At 40.1% G+C, this 15,287-nt stretch overlaps 1 pseudogene across 1 annotated transcript in view; it reads right to left on the reverse strand.

Annotated features, from left to right (window-relative positions):
• The window catches only part of LOC310792449 (transcription factor 12-like), an 11,859-nt pseudogene extending 9,000 nt beyond the window's left edge, over window positions 1–2,859 (reverse strand). Inside the window, exon 1 of the transcript in view lies at window positions 2,827–2,859. The product of the transcript in view is annotated as a transcription factor 12-like (transcript). The remainder of the gene's footprint in view (window positions 1–2,826) is intronic.
• Between the last annotated feature and the right edge of the window lie 12,428 nt (window positions 2,860–15,287).

Here is a 15,287-nt window from a genome sequence, read left to right on the forward strand (position 1 = left end):
ACTTTGATGTGCCCCAGGAAATGAAAATAAACCTCCCTGCGCAGCATCAATGGGGTGTCAGTTACCCGGACGACAAGTTCTATAAAGCAGGCTATTAAAGACTCTCTTGAGTATGCTCACGCAAGCACACTCGCAAGCACGCCCACACACACACGCATGCACGCACACACACACACACACACACACACACACACACACACACACGCACGCACACGCACACGCACACGCACGCACACACTCACACTCACACACACACAGCCGTGACCCTGGCTGGCATGAGTCCCATGGTGATTGTGAGCTAGGCAAACAGAGGAGCCCCTGCCGACACGGGGCCCGTCTGAGCCGCCATGGGCAGCATATGGCGGAGGATAAAGCCAATTGTCCTCCTTACCATCAGCATAGCAGGCGACCCGTTAATAATGGTCACACCCCCGCCCCAGCACGCCCTCTCTGGCCCCGCCGGAGAGGAGAGGGGCCGTCACCATGGCATCCTCTTTTAGCATAGCATTGATTTAGGAACCATCAATCATGGCATCACAAATGATATGGGACTCTTTTTTATATATATATATATATATATATATATATATATATATATATATATATATATATATTATATATATATATATATATATATATATATATATATATATATATATATATATATATATATAATAAACCAAAGAGCACAACTAAGACAGAATTCTACTTTTACAAAAAGCTCTCATCATATTTTCTTCTTTGAAGAAGCACTTTTGGGCTTGTGTCCTTTTCGGTAACACTTTAGAATAATGGTATATTAATTAGGGTTAGTTAATGCCAGTTAACTAATGTGTCTAGTAATCATTTACTAATGTGTTCATGTTAACAAGTATTAATTTCTACATTATTTAATAGCTTAGGTTTGGTTAATGGTTAGTGTTCAGGTTAAGTAACCCTAAGGTTAATAAGCATTAACTAAGGGTTAGTTATTGCTTATTAAGCATTATTAAGCATTAACTAACCGTTCATTATTGTACCCTTATTGTGAAGTGTTACTGAACCTCTTTCAAAAATGTTATTATATATATATATATATATATATATATATATATATATATATATATATATATATATATATATATATATATATATATAATATATATATATATATATATATATATATATACTTCAATTGTATACAAAGGGCATGTATACTGTATACTGCATTATCATGCCAGATGGCTGTAATATCAACTTGCTATTCAAGTCCTACGCTGTGGTCGACCATGGCCAACTCCAGCCACATGCAACAATTTTCTGCCTCTGTGATCCACGATGTCTGGATATGGTTAGTCTCACAGAGATCAAAGCTGCCTTTGATAATGGCTGCAGTGGCGTAGGGACTGCTCCAACATAGCAGGGGTTAAATCAAATAGAAATAGCAGCAATCTGCTTCATGTCAAGATGTTTTCCGCTGCTAGACTTGACTACATGGTGCTCAGCTAATAGGAAGTATGCTTCTCACCAGCACGTTTTCAAATGAGTGGGGCCATATTATAGTGACAACACACAGGCCATTCAACATCATGGGCTGTAAAAGTGACCAAGTGGATAACACACTCTCCAGCACGCAGGACATTTGAACATAATGCTCTTAAGAGGCAACCTCAATTCCCAGCCTCAACTCAATAAAGTCACAGCCAGTGAAGTTAAAGGTAACGTGTGCACAACTCCTCACTAAAGCTTGGATCCATTCAGTACATAAAGATGTCACGACACCTCCAACACACAAAGCTAGCTCTCTCTCTCTCTCTCTCTCTCTCTCTCTCTCTCTCTCTCTCTCTCTCTCTCTCTCTCTCTCTCTCTCACTCACTCACTCACTCACTCACTCACTCACACGCACACTCAAACACACGCACACCAGATGAAACCATCTTGAGTTGAGTTTTAACAAAGGTCCTGCTTAAGTCTTATAGCTTTTCCCTGTGACTTTGAAATATAAAGCAACTATAAAATAACAATCAATGATAAAAACGGTCAACTTCCCTATAGAGCTTCTACATGTAAATGCTGCCCTTCTTATTACATGTGCCGATGGGAAATTTCGAATCATATGGCAGAAAAACAAATATGTTCAAATCACTGTCAAATTGATAAAGACATAGCCGCCTATGGATGAAGCACAGAGATAATCCACTCACAAAGTGTTTGAGGAGAGAATTGAAGAATGCATCAGCAGCATCTGTGTCCTATCATAGCATGAAGTCACACTGACAGAGGCACATCTTCTCAGCAAACAAAAGAAACAGAAAAGCAATGTACTCACTGGTTTCATGTTGTAGCAATACATCAATGAGTTGTTGTTGCCTGTCCCAGCGACAGGATAAGCGCAATACATAACTCTGTGTGGTTCAGTGCAAGACTCCAGGATCACAGTACACACAGTCCACACACACAGCTCTTCTCTCTGCCTCTCTACTCATGTGCTTATAGTCCACTACATGCAATCCCTCCCCTCCCCTCCCCTGCTGGTCATGCAGCTACCCACAGACAACTTATGCAAATAAGGGCCGGACCATTGCAGGCAGCAGAGAGGGGTGGCCAAGGGTTTGTCGTTAGTAGTGCACACAGCAAATTAGGAATATCTTCTTTTTTTTTTGGGGGGGGGGGGGGGGGGGGGGGGACATACCCAGTCCAGAAAATAGATAAAACCAGTCAGGATGTAGTTAGTGGTGTCAGGTGTTTTTTTTTTTTGCTTTTGCCTAGTAGTAATCTGGTATAACTATCACAATACCTGACGCCTGAAATCACACAACCAGGGAATTCCCCACCCAAACACCTCACCTTGACCAGAACAAGTGGAGAGAAGAAAGCCATCATGAGTTTGGGTTGTTTTGTTCAGCTGTCCTCCGTTAGGTAGGCTACTCACTGGTCCTGTCAAATGACAAGAAGTTGAAAGCCCCTGCTCAGGACCAGTGATGACGGCTGTGTGATGACGGTGTCCAGATGATCTCCCATTAGACAGGTAGAGGTTTCCAGTAAACAGAGGAACACACCACACCCCTGTCTGACCTACATTTACAAATAGAAGCTCTGGTCTTAGTTTGTAGGCAAATGTGGCCCGGTGAGCTGACTGAGCTCCTTCACTGGCTGGGTTAAAGGTTATTTATACTGTAGGGCTGTAAGGTGTTAAACTGTCTGGGTCAACTGCCTAATTATCATCACTCAACAACACAAAAACAATGTCATATTATGCAGTGCGATATAACAGTCAAGTTCAGTAAAAAATTATAATAATTTGAAGTGTCTCAATAATAGCCAGAATGTGTAAATAGTAGCCTATATGAAGTTGACCTCCTTCTGCGGTACCCTCTGAATGTTAAGTGAAAAACATTTGCCAAAGAAAACACTATAGCTGGCACGATTCAGGGACCTGAGTGTGGTACACTACCCTGACATGTTGTCCTAGACAGAGCTCACAAGAATCCAATGAAAGAGTTCCGACTGAGACAGCGATGAGGTCTGTATCTACAAACCCTAGACTGTTTACACTCCAGACACAAGGGTTTGAGTTCATGTCCACCAAGCTAGGAGTTATGGAGTCTTTCCAAAGGCCCTCCCAGTGAACAGGTACAGCGGCCGCTCAACAACAATGTGGTCTAATGCACAGATAAAAATAGGTTAGCAGAGTTTGGTCCAAATCTAGAAATGACCAAACCAAATGTATATTGACCACAGCACCAAAGCTGTCAACTATTTCTGATACTACCTTTTGGCTGGACCGCAACAGGGGGACCAGCCCTATATCGCCACTTGTTTGTATTTAAAACTACATAGCATTTGGCAAAAATGTCAGCTGTGTTTTACTTGTTTACTAAAAGAGCTACAGTATGGATGAGGGAAAGTTGTATGTGTTTGCTGTGGGAAGCATGTACTTTAAGCGGTAATAACTGACACCGACCCGAGAGCAAGGAGACAAACTACAGTGCATTGATCTCAGCCTCCTCAAGGTGAGCCATGTAGTCCACACAGCTTCCTTGAAGTCAGGGCCTAATCCTGGCTTGTGACTGACACGCTCCTGTTATCTTGGTAACTGGGTTAGCAGGTCAGTCTCCTCATCCTGATCAGAACTATTATTGGTGGATTATTTTGGCATGGGGGAGTAAGGCATAAAGATTATGTTTATAATATTGAGTTTGTAAGCAGGGGATAAGTGTCCTAAACCAGAAAAGAGCAGCAAAATGAATTTTATTTATTTATATATATATTTTTTACAAATAACACAGGAACACCAGTGGCGACTGAATGACCTTTTCCTTTGACAGATCAGTTAAGTCCATATCACAATAAAGCAAAAATAACCATCCCACCTCAGGCACTAAGCATGAACACAGACACACGCACACAAGCACGCATGCATGCACACACACACACACACACACACACACACACACACACACACACACACACACACACACACACACACACACACACACACACACACACACACGCACGCACACACACACACACACACTGAGGCGAATGCTCCAAGAGCAAATATATACAGTCCCCTAACCCTGAACTTTGCATCAATCTTGGTTAATTGCAGTCTTGTCAGAAGTGCGATTATTCAAACAGGTAATGCAAATGTTAATGAGTTCAAATTTGCATATCTACATTTTCCCATGGTTGAAATGTCATTGGTTATGACGCTCTACAATGAAAAATGTCACTCCTGATGCCCCCCTGATAAACTGTCGGCCATTAAGAGGCAAAAGAAGAGCAACTGGAAGGAATGAAAGCACAAAACACGAGGAGGCTTTTTCAAAATGAAAAAATACACAAACACATAAAACACACACACACAGTACACACACACACACACACACACACACAGGCACACTACACACATACACAACCACCACCACCACCATATAGAGTCCTCAATAAAATTCAATTTTGGCACAAAGCGTTAGTGTTAGTTATAATCGAATTCATGTATGTAATGTAATAATAATAATAATAATAATAATAATAATAATAATAATAATAATAATAATAATAATAATAATAATAATAATGATAATAATAATTAATGTAATGTAATGTAATGTAATGTAATTCATGTTCATCGATGTGGCCAACCAATAATAATAACAAAAACCTAAAGAATCCAACTCTTCTCAATGTAAAACCACAGCCATTCTTTCATTGTATAGGCTACATACAGTATATAAATACACTGTTGTGCATATGATGCCTGCAAAACACATTTCAAGTGTTGTTGGCATATTGCGCCTGATTTGACATGGCTTAAATAACTCTCTTCCTGCCAGTGATTGGCATTCACACAAGAAGGGGTGAGTGGGACTGGGGAGCAGATGGTGACATTCCACATGACCAAACTGATCAATCAGCATGCTGGGACGCAGGTGCAGCACAGGCGGGCAGCGCCAACACCATCTACTTCACCATCTACCCGCCGCATACACATGGCACATACACATGGCACATACACATGGGCACATACACATGGCACATACACATGGCACATACACATGGCACATACACATGGGCACATACACATGGCACATACACATGGCACATACACATGGCATATACACATGGCACATACACATGGGCACCAATTGTGGCACCCTGAGGGTTTGTATGCTCCTCTGTCCCGCTGTGCCAAGGTTGATGACATCAGAATTTCCCATCCGCTCTTCCACAGGACACAGCAAAACACACACACACACACACACACACACACACACACGTACATGTACACGTGCACGTACACACACAGCACTGTAAAAAAAAAAATCCACATTAACAGCTCCGGCCTGGGATAGGTTGTGGGAGTGACGTCAAAACCAGGGACTCCCATATTTTACACACGTGCTATGTACACACTTGGGCCCTGACTAGTGTGTGATTTTGAGATCTGATAATAATATGAGAATCTATTAAGGGAGAGATTTACATTACTTTACTTATTACTGGGTGGTGGAAATGGCCAGGTTTTACTCTGGGAACCCCACTTACGCAGGATGGGGACGTGACGCGGCCATAGGATAGGCCATAGGGAATAGGATATTAATTCTGAATGCTGCTTTTTTTTTTTCATTGATTTGAGTCATTATACTATTACAGCTACATACAAAATCTCTTACAAAAGTTACTTCAATAAGATTGCCAGGCTCTACTGATTATTTCCCCTTGTTTTTATTCATGACAGACTTGATGACTTGATATTGACCAGTTGACCAACACCTTTTCTTACTAATCCTGCCTATATCAAATATATAATATGTTCCCCCAAGCTCACTATAAAGCAAGTAAATCATACTGTCAGTGAGGCCTCAGTGGATGCAACAGTAAAGGGGCCTTACACAAACAAACAGGCTTTACTCTACAGAGAGAAGTCAGTTGGCTCTGGCGTTTGATACCTGCTGGCGTGACTCTGTAGTGAGGATCTATCTTCGGGATAAGACCTGGGCACGGCAAGCTGATCTTGGAGTCTGGCTTGAGTGCCAGAAGACGTGGGGGTTGTAAGAGGATTGAGGCAGCGACGGCCGCCCTGCACACGTGAGGAGCCAGACTCCACGACCTCCGCACCACCGTGACCTCGCTGTCCCAGATTCACCAGCACCTATCAGGAAAACAGGGCCGGCTTAAGTCACGGCTATTCTGACGTCACGCACCCTCCTGACTCCCTCCTGATTGACCTAAAGAATATCATACAAAAAAAAACACAAAAAATAGTGCATATAGGGGCAATAGAACAAAGTAGAATACATGCTCATATTAAAGTGCTAGGCAGTGCAGCAGCATCAATGCATTAAGCTAAGCTGAAGAGATCAGTGGTCCAGTTACAGTTGATTGCTTTGATTGCTTTTCTCATAGAGGAGGCAAAGTCTGAACAACAAGTTGTTGGCCTCTTCCTAACCATCCCATAGAGCTCAGTCACGTGACTTTCCATGATGATTCCAGTCCCAGAAGAGAGTTCCCCCATTCATTTTCTTCATAGACATTTTGAAAAATCCTTATATAACGAGTTTTAAGGCTGGAACCAAGCCAACCCGTGACCTACTGAATCATGAATGACCATAAAACATTTCACTTGGAGTAAAAAATAAAAATAGGGGGGGAGGGGGGGGGGGGGAGGGGAGGAGATCGAACATTTGACCCCCCGCTTATTATTTTTTGTTTTTGTGAAATGTTTTATGGTCACTCACGATTCTATAGGTCACTGGTTGGCTTGGTTCCAGCCTTAAAACTGGTTATAGAAGGATTTTTCTAAATGTCTATGGAGAAAATGAATGGGGAACTCTCTTCCGGCGCTGGAGACGTCACAGAAAGTCATGTGACTGTTGAGCTCAATAGACCAGACAATAGACCTCACCATTCATTGTGACTATTTTATTGTGGGGATTCGTTTTAGGGAGTGAGCATGTTTTGCATGCAAAACATTTTCTATCAAATAAACCAGCAAGTAGCTACATGTGTGTCTGATAAATAAAAAGTATGATACTTTCTTCAAAAAGGAGTGGCGTAAATGTATGACATTCTGTAGAATGAATTGAAATAGGTGTGTAAAATAGAGTAGCCTACACTTCAGTACAAATACAAGTGCTTCAAAACTCACTTAGATGAACCTGAATCCAAATACTGTACTCAGCTACTATCCACCAGTGTATGAGAAGATATGGGTGAAAATGACGTACTTTTGGAAGAGTCTTATGGAGATCTTTAACATTTGGAGGAACGAGCAAGGGCAAAGACTGCGGAGATGAGACCTTCTAACTCAAATCAGAAGTGACAGGAGATTGACAGTCAAATAAATCAGTCCACAATAGCCGGGAACAGAAGGTCAAAAATAGAGTGAGAAAAAAAAAACAATGACTAACAAGGAAACAACATTTTCTTGAGATTCAGAGGAAGTGTCACCATTCCACGCCTCCAGACAGTGCTGCTAACAAGTCAGCAAATAACAAGGTTTGATAGATCTGTTGGTGCGATAGATTATTGATTGAGGATCGCAACCTACTGAAGCAAAGATCTGTATTTCACCGAGCTATTTGTTGGGATCACTCCATGAATCTATGAGTAGCCTACAAATCAAGGTTTGACCTTATCCTTTCACAACCAAAAGATATGGCTGTTAAGCTGTCTACCTATCAGAACATCTTTTATTCCACTTCAAAGACAGTTTCCAAAATATCCACTTTGACGTCTCCAGTCAGTCTGCACACCTTTCTAAGAGATTATCTCCTTTCCAATCCAGCTTCACATTGCAGGGTTTAGCTCTATATTATTGTGTTTAAGACTTAAGACAGATTTAGCTTTGCTTTTAAAGGTTGTAGCCTACAACTACCGAAAGCTTACATCTAGGCCTAAATAAGCATAATTATGTTGTTGGTAAGTGAAAGTTCAGCCATTTTAGCCATTTTATTATGATATACTTGGCAAATTGTTTGCCAACATCATGTTTGTTTGATAGGATGTTTGGGTAACACTTTAGATTGGGGAACACATTAACTAGCCTATTAACTATAGTTTTTCCCTCAATAATATGTGATACTTGGACCTTATAAGCCCCAAAGCATACGAGAGCCCAATTCATGTTCAGCAACTTTCACAATGGGCTTTAGGCTACTTTTAGAATGCAATAGTGTAGAATAAGATGTTAATAAGGTTTGTGATGACTAATGAATCAATACACTAATAGCCATAAGCAATTTATTAACAATTAATATGTGTTCCCTAATCTACCCATGTTTGCTATATGGCTGTTTGTTAGCATATTGCTATAGTAGCATGTTTGCTATGGCTGTTTGATAGTAGTTTGCTGGAATATTGATGCATTGTTATGTTGTTGTTGTTTTTTTACTTTTGTTTGTAGAATGATATCTGATTAGTGGTAGTGGTTGCTCAGTTTTTTTCGGTAATATATTGATTCTGTAATGTTGGCTTGTTAGTTTTTGGCATAGCTGTTAGACTACTAGTACTCTGCTAGTACTGTAGTATGGTTGCTCTAGCTCAGGGGTTCCCAACCTTTTTTGTGCCGCGGACCGGTAGATAGATGGAAAAAAAGTTGCGGACCGGTTGTCAATTTTAATTAAAAAAATAAATAAAAAATAAATAAACATAGGCATATTATAGGTGGTAGTTGAAACATAGTTTCAAGTTGACGTTTATTTATGTTTGTAGTTTGTAAAAAAAAACAGGCTGGACCAGGCTCGCGACCCGGTACCAAATGCGTTGCGGCCCGGTACCGGTCCGCGGCCCGGTGGTTGGGAACCACTGCTCTAGCTGGCTGAAAAGAAACAGAGTTATCATGGCATATAACTGGAATGAGTAGTGATGCACTGTCCTCAATTGTTGATATAGGCTAGCGCCTAGCGTTAATTGTTTTTCGATACAATTTGGTTTCTGATATCATATGAACCAATAGCCTAATAATTCCTTAAATTTAAATGACCTTAGTTTACATTAATTCACCCCTTAATTCATGCAACATCCCCTTAAAATCAGATTTTAATCGAGGAGAGCCCATATAGAAACCTCCAAATACCCGTTAATCTTGACTCCTTGCGTTCTAATTTAATGAAAATCTCAGGGAGACAGGAACTTTTCCATTAATTTCCACTTAAAGGAACACTGCAGATTTTCAATCAGCTTTGTATCATTACAAAACCAGTAGTAGTGTATATCCAGCAGGCATTCATATACTTTGACACTTATTGAGAGTTGATTTGAGTTAAGTTGTGGACCAATGATGTCATTCATGCACAAATGACATCATTGGTCCACAACTTAACTCAAATAAACTCTCAATAACTGTCAAACTAAATTAATGCCTGCAAAACTGTCTACAGTTTTCGGATACACTACTGATTTTGTAATGATAAAAAGCTGGTTGAAAATCGGCGGAGTGTTCCTTTAATAACCCTGCTGTAAACATGCACAATATGAAAAATTACTTATTTACTCACGTCTCTGAGACTTAACTCATGAATAAATCCCTTAAAACCCCATGATAACCTTAGTTTTTTAACACTATGTAATGGATAATTCAGGGATAAAATTTTGGTCTTGTATGCTGAGATGGGCTATCTCAAGCCAGCAGAATCATTCAGCTGTCCCTTCCTATAAGTGTTGATACATTTTGGAGTTTAAGTTTAGAAACCACTGAGTAAAATTGGGAACTAGGGGATAATAAGTATAGTGACATTTTAGCAGTGTTTGTTTGGTTTTGAGTTCTGGTGGTTCTGGGAGTGGGACACCAGAATGTGAGCCTTCTGGACGTGTCATGGTCCTAATTTAACTAAACATCTGTGATGGGAGGAGCCCATAACATACTGTAATTATAACCCCATATCCATACTCACATACTCCTGTTTGGAGTGGAGCTGGGCTCTCTGAGAGCGGTGTCAGAGAGGAGGATGTTGTCCAAGTTACGTTCCATTCTGGACAACATCTCCCACCCACTCCATGACAAGCTGGTCGCACAGGAGCACTTTCAGTGCTGAGTCCACCCAGATGCACCACAGAGCGCCACAGGAAGTAATTCCTGCCTGTGGCCATCAAACTATTGAACTCCTCCCTCAGAGCATCAGACACTTGAGTCAGTCAACATTATAGCCATGGACTCACTCCAACCGTCTACAGAGGTGGGGAAAAAATATATATATACTGTATAACACCAATACACTTTAATGTATATCTGATTGTGCAATAAAACCCAATGCATATGAGGCACACATTGGTGACACTTTCATGTTAGTATAGGCTACCTAACTTCTATTCTATTCTATTTTTGTATTGTAGTGTTTTTTGGTCAATTATATGCTTCCTTCCTATAATGTTCTCTATGTTTATATTCTTCCCTATCTGAGTGTGAGCAACTGTAGCATGACCTAATTCCACCCCAGGGATCATTAAAGTTATTCTGATTCTGATTCATACTTAACCCATCTCATAGTAGCCACCATTTGTGGGTTAGTGCATCTTGACAGCTGAATTGGGCTTCCATGTAATGTAAATGCTCACCCTGGATAATGACAGACAATTCTAACATCAAATCTTCTGTTGGGCAGTACAATGGACACAGAAAAGAGCAGGCATATAACATCCAACAGCCTACATTGTAGCCTATGTTTTGAATAAAATAACACAAAACACTCAAACACCTCAAATAGCCTACATCAAATTAACAGAAACCAGGCAGCAACAATTCCATTATTTCCTCTTCCACTCATCTTATGAGATAAGAAAGCCCCATGTCTGACTCAACTGCTGTCTTGCATTATGTTTCATAGACAGTGGGGAAACATTACCTCTTTTCACCAATAGATGGCAGTAGAAAATAAGTCATGAAAGAATTAGGTCGTGTTTTTCTTGACCTGGTGACTTGATTCTTTTGGATTTATTTTCAGATGTATTAATTATATCAATATTTTCACGAGTTTTCTGTCATGATTCATTATTATAATAGCCACTAGAACCGCATTTATTGGACATAACGTGTAATAGATGCATTTTATAATAGATTTACTGATGTGACATAAGTGAATGTGATATTTACACTGGCAAAGACAGTTTTATAATTCATTTCATTTTCCATGGTTATTCTTTCCCCACTCCTGTGTCTCAGATTACAGCCTAAGGATAGCAACCTGTGATGATGAGCAGCAAAATTTGGGGACAATCTATGTAGCCTATCTTGTGTCTTGTTGACCACATGACTGAGGGTAGGCTACAGCTATTCCACATCGAGGGTTTGATCAGATAATCAATCGATAAAAACGGACTCATAAAAACCAAGATCAACACATGCATCCGTTAATAGTTTGTAAAATGATGTTATTCTGGCTGTTTACCTCATTGTCACTATCTCTGATCAAGCAGCTTCCTGCGCCAGCGCCCCTACCGGCTGACAGCAGAACTAACTGTCTATTGATCCGCGTCAAGCCAGCCGCAATGAAACACTACAGTTCCAGTCTAGATTTTCAAATTAAGACGACGTTTCTAATGCAACGTATGGTAACCAATAATAGCACTAGAATGGAAACAATTTCAGCCCTGGCATGTGTGTGTGTGTGTGTGTGTGTTTGTGTGTGTGTGTGTGTGTGTGTGTGTGTGTGTGTGTGTGTGTGTGTGTGTGTGTGTGTGTGTGTGTGTGTGTATGTGTGTGTGTGTGTGTGTGTGTGTGTGTGTGTGTGTGTGTGTGTGTGTGTGTGTGTGTGTGTGTGTGTGTGTGTGTGCATGAGCATGCGCGCACGCGTGCATGCATACGTGCTTGTGTGCATGCGTGCGTGTGTCTGTGTTCATGCTTAGTGCCTGAGGTGGGATGGTTATTTTTGCTTTATTGTGATATGGACTTAACTGATCTGTCAAAGGAAAAGGTCATTCAGTCGCCACTGGTGTTCCTGTGTTATTTGTTAAATAAAATAAAAAATGCATTTTGCTGCTCTTTTCTGGTTTAGGACACTTATTCCCTGCTTATAAACTCTATCTTATCCATTTGACACTATAAATAATAACAGAATCTTTATGCCTTACTCCCCCATGCCAAAATAATCCACCAATAATAGTTCTGATCAGGATGAGGAGACTGACCTGCTAACCCAGTTACCAAGATAACAGGAGCGTGTCAGTCACAAGCCAGGATTAGGCCCTGACTTCAAGGAAGCTGTGTGGACTACATGGCTCACCTTGAGGAGGCTGAGATCAATGCACTGTAGTTTGTCTCCTTGCTCTCGGGTCGGTGTCAGTTATTACCGCTTAAAGTACATGCAACTCTTTTAGTAAACAAGTAAAACACAATGGACATTTTGCCAAATACTATGTAGTTTTAAATACAAACAATCAGTTGATTCAATCGTTAGTCTGAACATGTTGGGCTGGTAAAACAACAGATTCTCTTGGCCTTTTCCTGCTACACACTCACTCACACACCCAAACAAGCACATGACAGAAGCTATGATAGCCTTGACCTTGACCAAGCAGCAAATAGAATAGAATAGAATAGATTTTTTGTGGTAACACTTTATAATACAGCCCATGTTTTAGAGTGTAAAACATATAATTTCCCAGAACTTACAGTTTAACTTCCTCACATGAATCGGTACATACAAAATATTTAGGCTACCGGTTCTTACTGGTACTGAAATGTAGGTACAGCGGAAGAAAAAAGACAATAGAGTAGGCTACCGCAGGGATGACGTATTTGGCTTAGCCATAAATCGCAGCCATGTTGGTTCGTAAGGGGAAAAGGCTATGGGATTTTAGAATGGGGATTTCGCTTGTTAAGTGTAAAGTGTTAGGGATGTTTTATTTTTATTTTATTTTATTTTTTGAGCACATTGCAGCCTGAAACTGAGTCGGCCAATTTGTCCAGGCATGCAATATCTATTTGTCAAATATAATTTTCCACTGTATATAAGCTAATGGTCTCGGTCTCACAGAGTATTTTGATAGTGTTTGCTACTGTGCATACCAAAATGTTATGAATTTATCCAAAAAGAAAGAAGGAAAATAAATAGGCTACATAAATACATAATAAAATAAAAATAAAAATAAAAATAAAAATAAAAATAAAAAAATAAAATAAAATAAAATAAAATAAAATAAAATAAAATAAAATAAAATAAAATAAAATAAAATAAAATAAAATAAAATAAAATAAAATAAAATAAAATAAAATAAAATAAAATAAAAAATAAAATAAAATAAGAAATAAAATAAAGCACACTTTTTTCTTGAAGGCAAAATCACTTGCCTTCCTGTCTTATCCCTGCTCTCTGTGGCTAGCTTGACGCAGCTCGTCTGTAGCTGCTGCTGCTGCAGGCGTGCTGTTTGCGGCAGTGGAGTCCTCTGCGAAATGTCTTTTGTATGCCCGAGTGTTTTTTTTGTTTTGTTTTCTATTCTCCAAGGGTCAAATCATAGTGTTTAGTAGCCATGCTTTATTGTGGATTTAGCAGGTTGTCCTCCTAGCTAATTGAGTCGCTCACCAACGGTGGGTCCGGTGTAATGCACAGCCGGGGATGAGGCCTACTTGTTAAAGCTCCATACCCACCACCCCTCTCCTCTCCAGACTCATCGTGATGGCTGATGATCAACAACAACCTGGTCAGAAGCCTACCTCGGGATTAGGCTCTCTTCCAACGCTAGTGCCAGGACTCCAGGGGCCCGAGGCTAATGCATTACAGTTCAAAATAAAGAATTCAATTTGGTAAGGATGGAAACGTCAAATCAGCAGCCACAGCAGCGCACCACACTGTCCTTTGCTAGCCGTAGCTTGTAATTAGCGTATCTAGCACTGAAGTGGCCAAGGAGGCTGTGCTGCTGCACAAAGCGACAGAAAATAACCCGACTGCTCACATGCTAACGTTACATTAGCGGCTGGAATGCAATAGTAGCAAAGGAAAGCAACACGACCAGCGCTTTGTTGTTGCTTATTTTAGACGTGATCGTACGGGTTGCGTTGCACACAGACAGTACAGTAGTATGTGAATGATTAGCACCGAGCCATAGGAGGCCATGTAATGGATGACACCAAATCCAGCGGTGATGCTGATGCTCACCATGACGTGCATGACAGGTGTCAAACTAGACAGATACCACAGCTGCTATAATGACTGTGTTGATGATATTACTACGTAATAACGTTAGCACGACTGATTCTTTACATTTCACTCACCTAGCTTATCTCAACTCCCTTATCATCTTTAATTGAATAAACACAGGACAATACGAAATATGACACGTCAAATCACAGATATCCCTTGATTGAGAATGAAATATTGCATGTTTGAATGTATTTATAGCATATTTATTCACACCTCTCATTTTGCTCTGTCCCTCATTGTAGTAAATCTGTACAATCAAAAGTGGACAACATATTGGTGAGTAACAGCGACTGCATACTGATATGAAATTCCCTAATAAATGTCTAGTCTTTGATCTACTTGGGCAGATAGAAGTATATGTTTTTATGTGAAACACACACCCTTACATTTGATCTATTAAGTAGTGGAACATAAGGTACAGTTTATTTTTGTATTTTCCACAAACTGCAGAGCACTGCTAGAGAAAATCTTAATCTTGTGTGTGTTATGTTTATAGCCTTGTGTAGTGGGGTAATGACCTCAAGCAAGTAAATACAAAGAACTCAGTTCCATGATACTACCTGTTAATTACATTATTAATAGATGGAAGAAAGGCATTTGATTATAATAACATGGCCTGTAAAAACACATAGATCTTATATTCCATAATATTTCTCTATAATAACT

Source organism: Poromitra crassiceps (assembly GCF_964638095.1).
Source record: "Poromitra crassiceps genome assembly, chromosome: 18".
Taxonomy (NCBI): Eukaryota; Metazoa; Chordata; class Actinopteri; order Beryciformes; family Melamphaidae; genus Poromitra; species Poromitra crassiceps.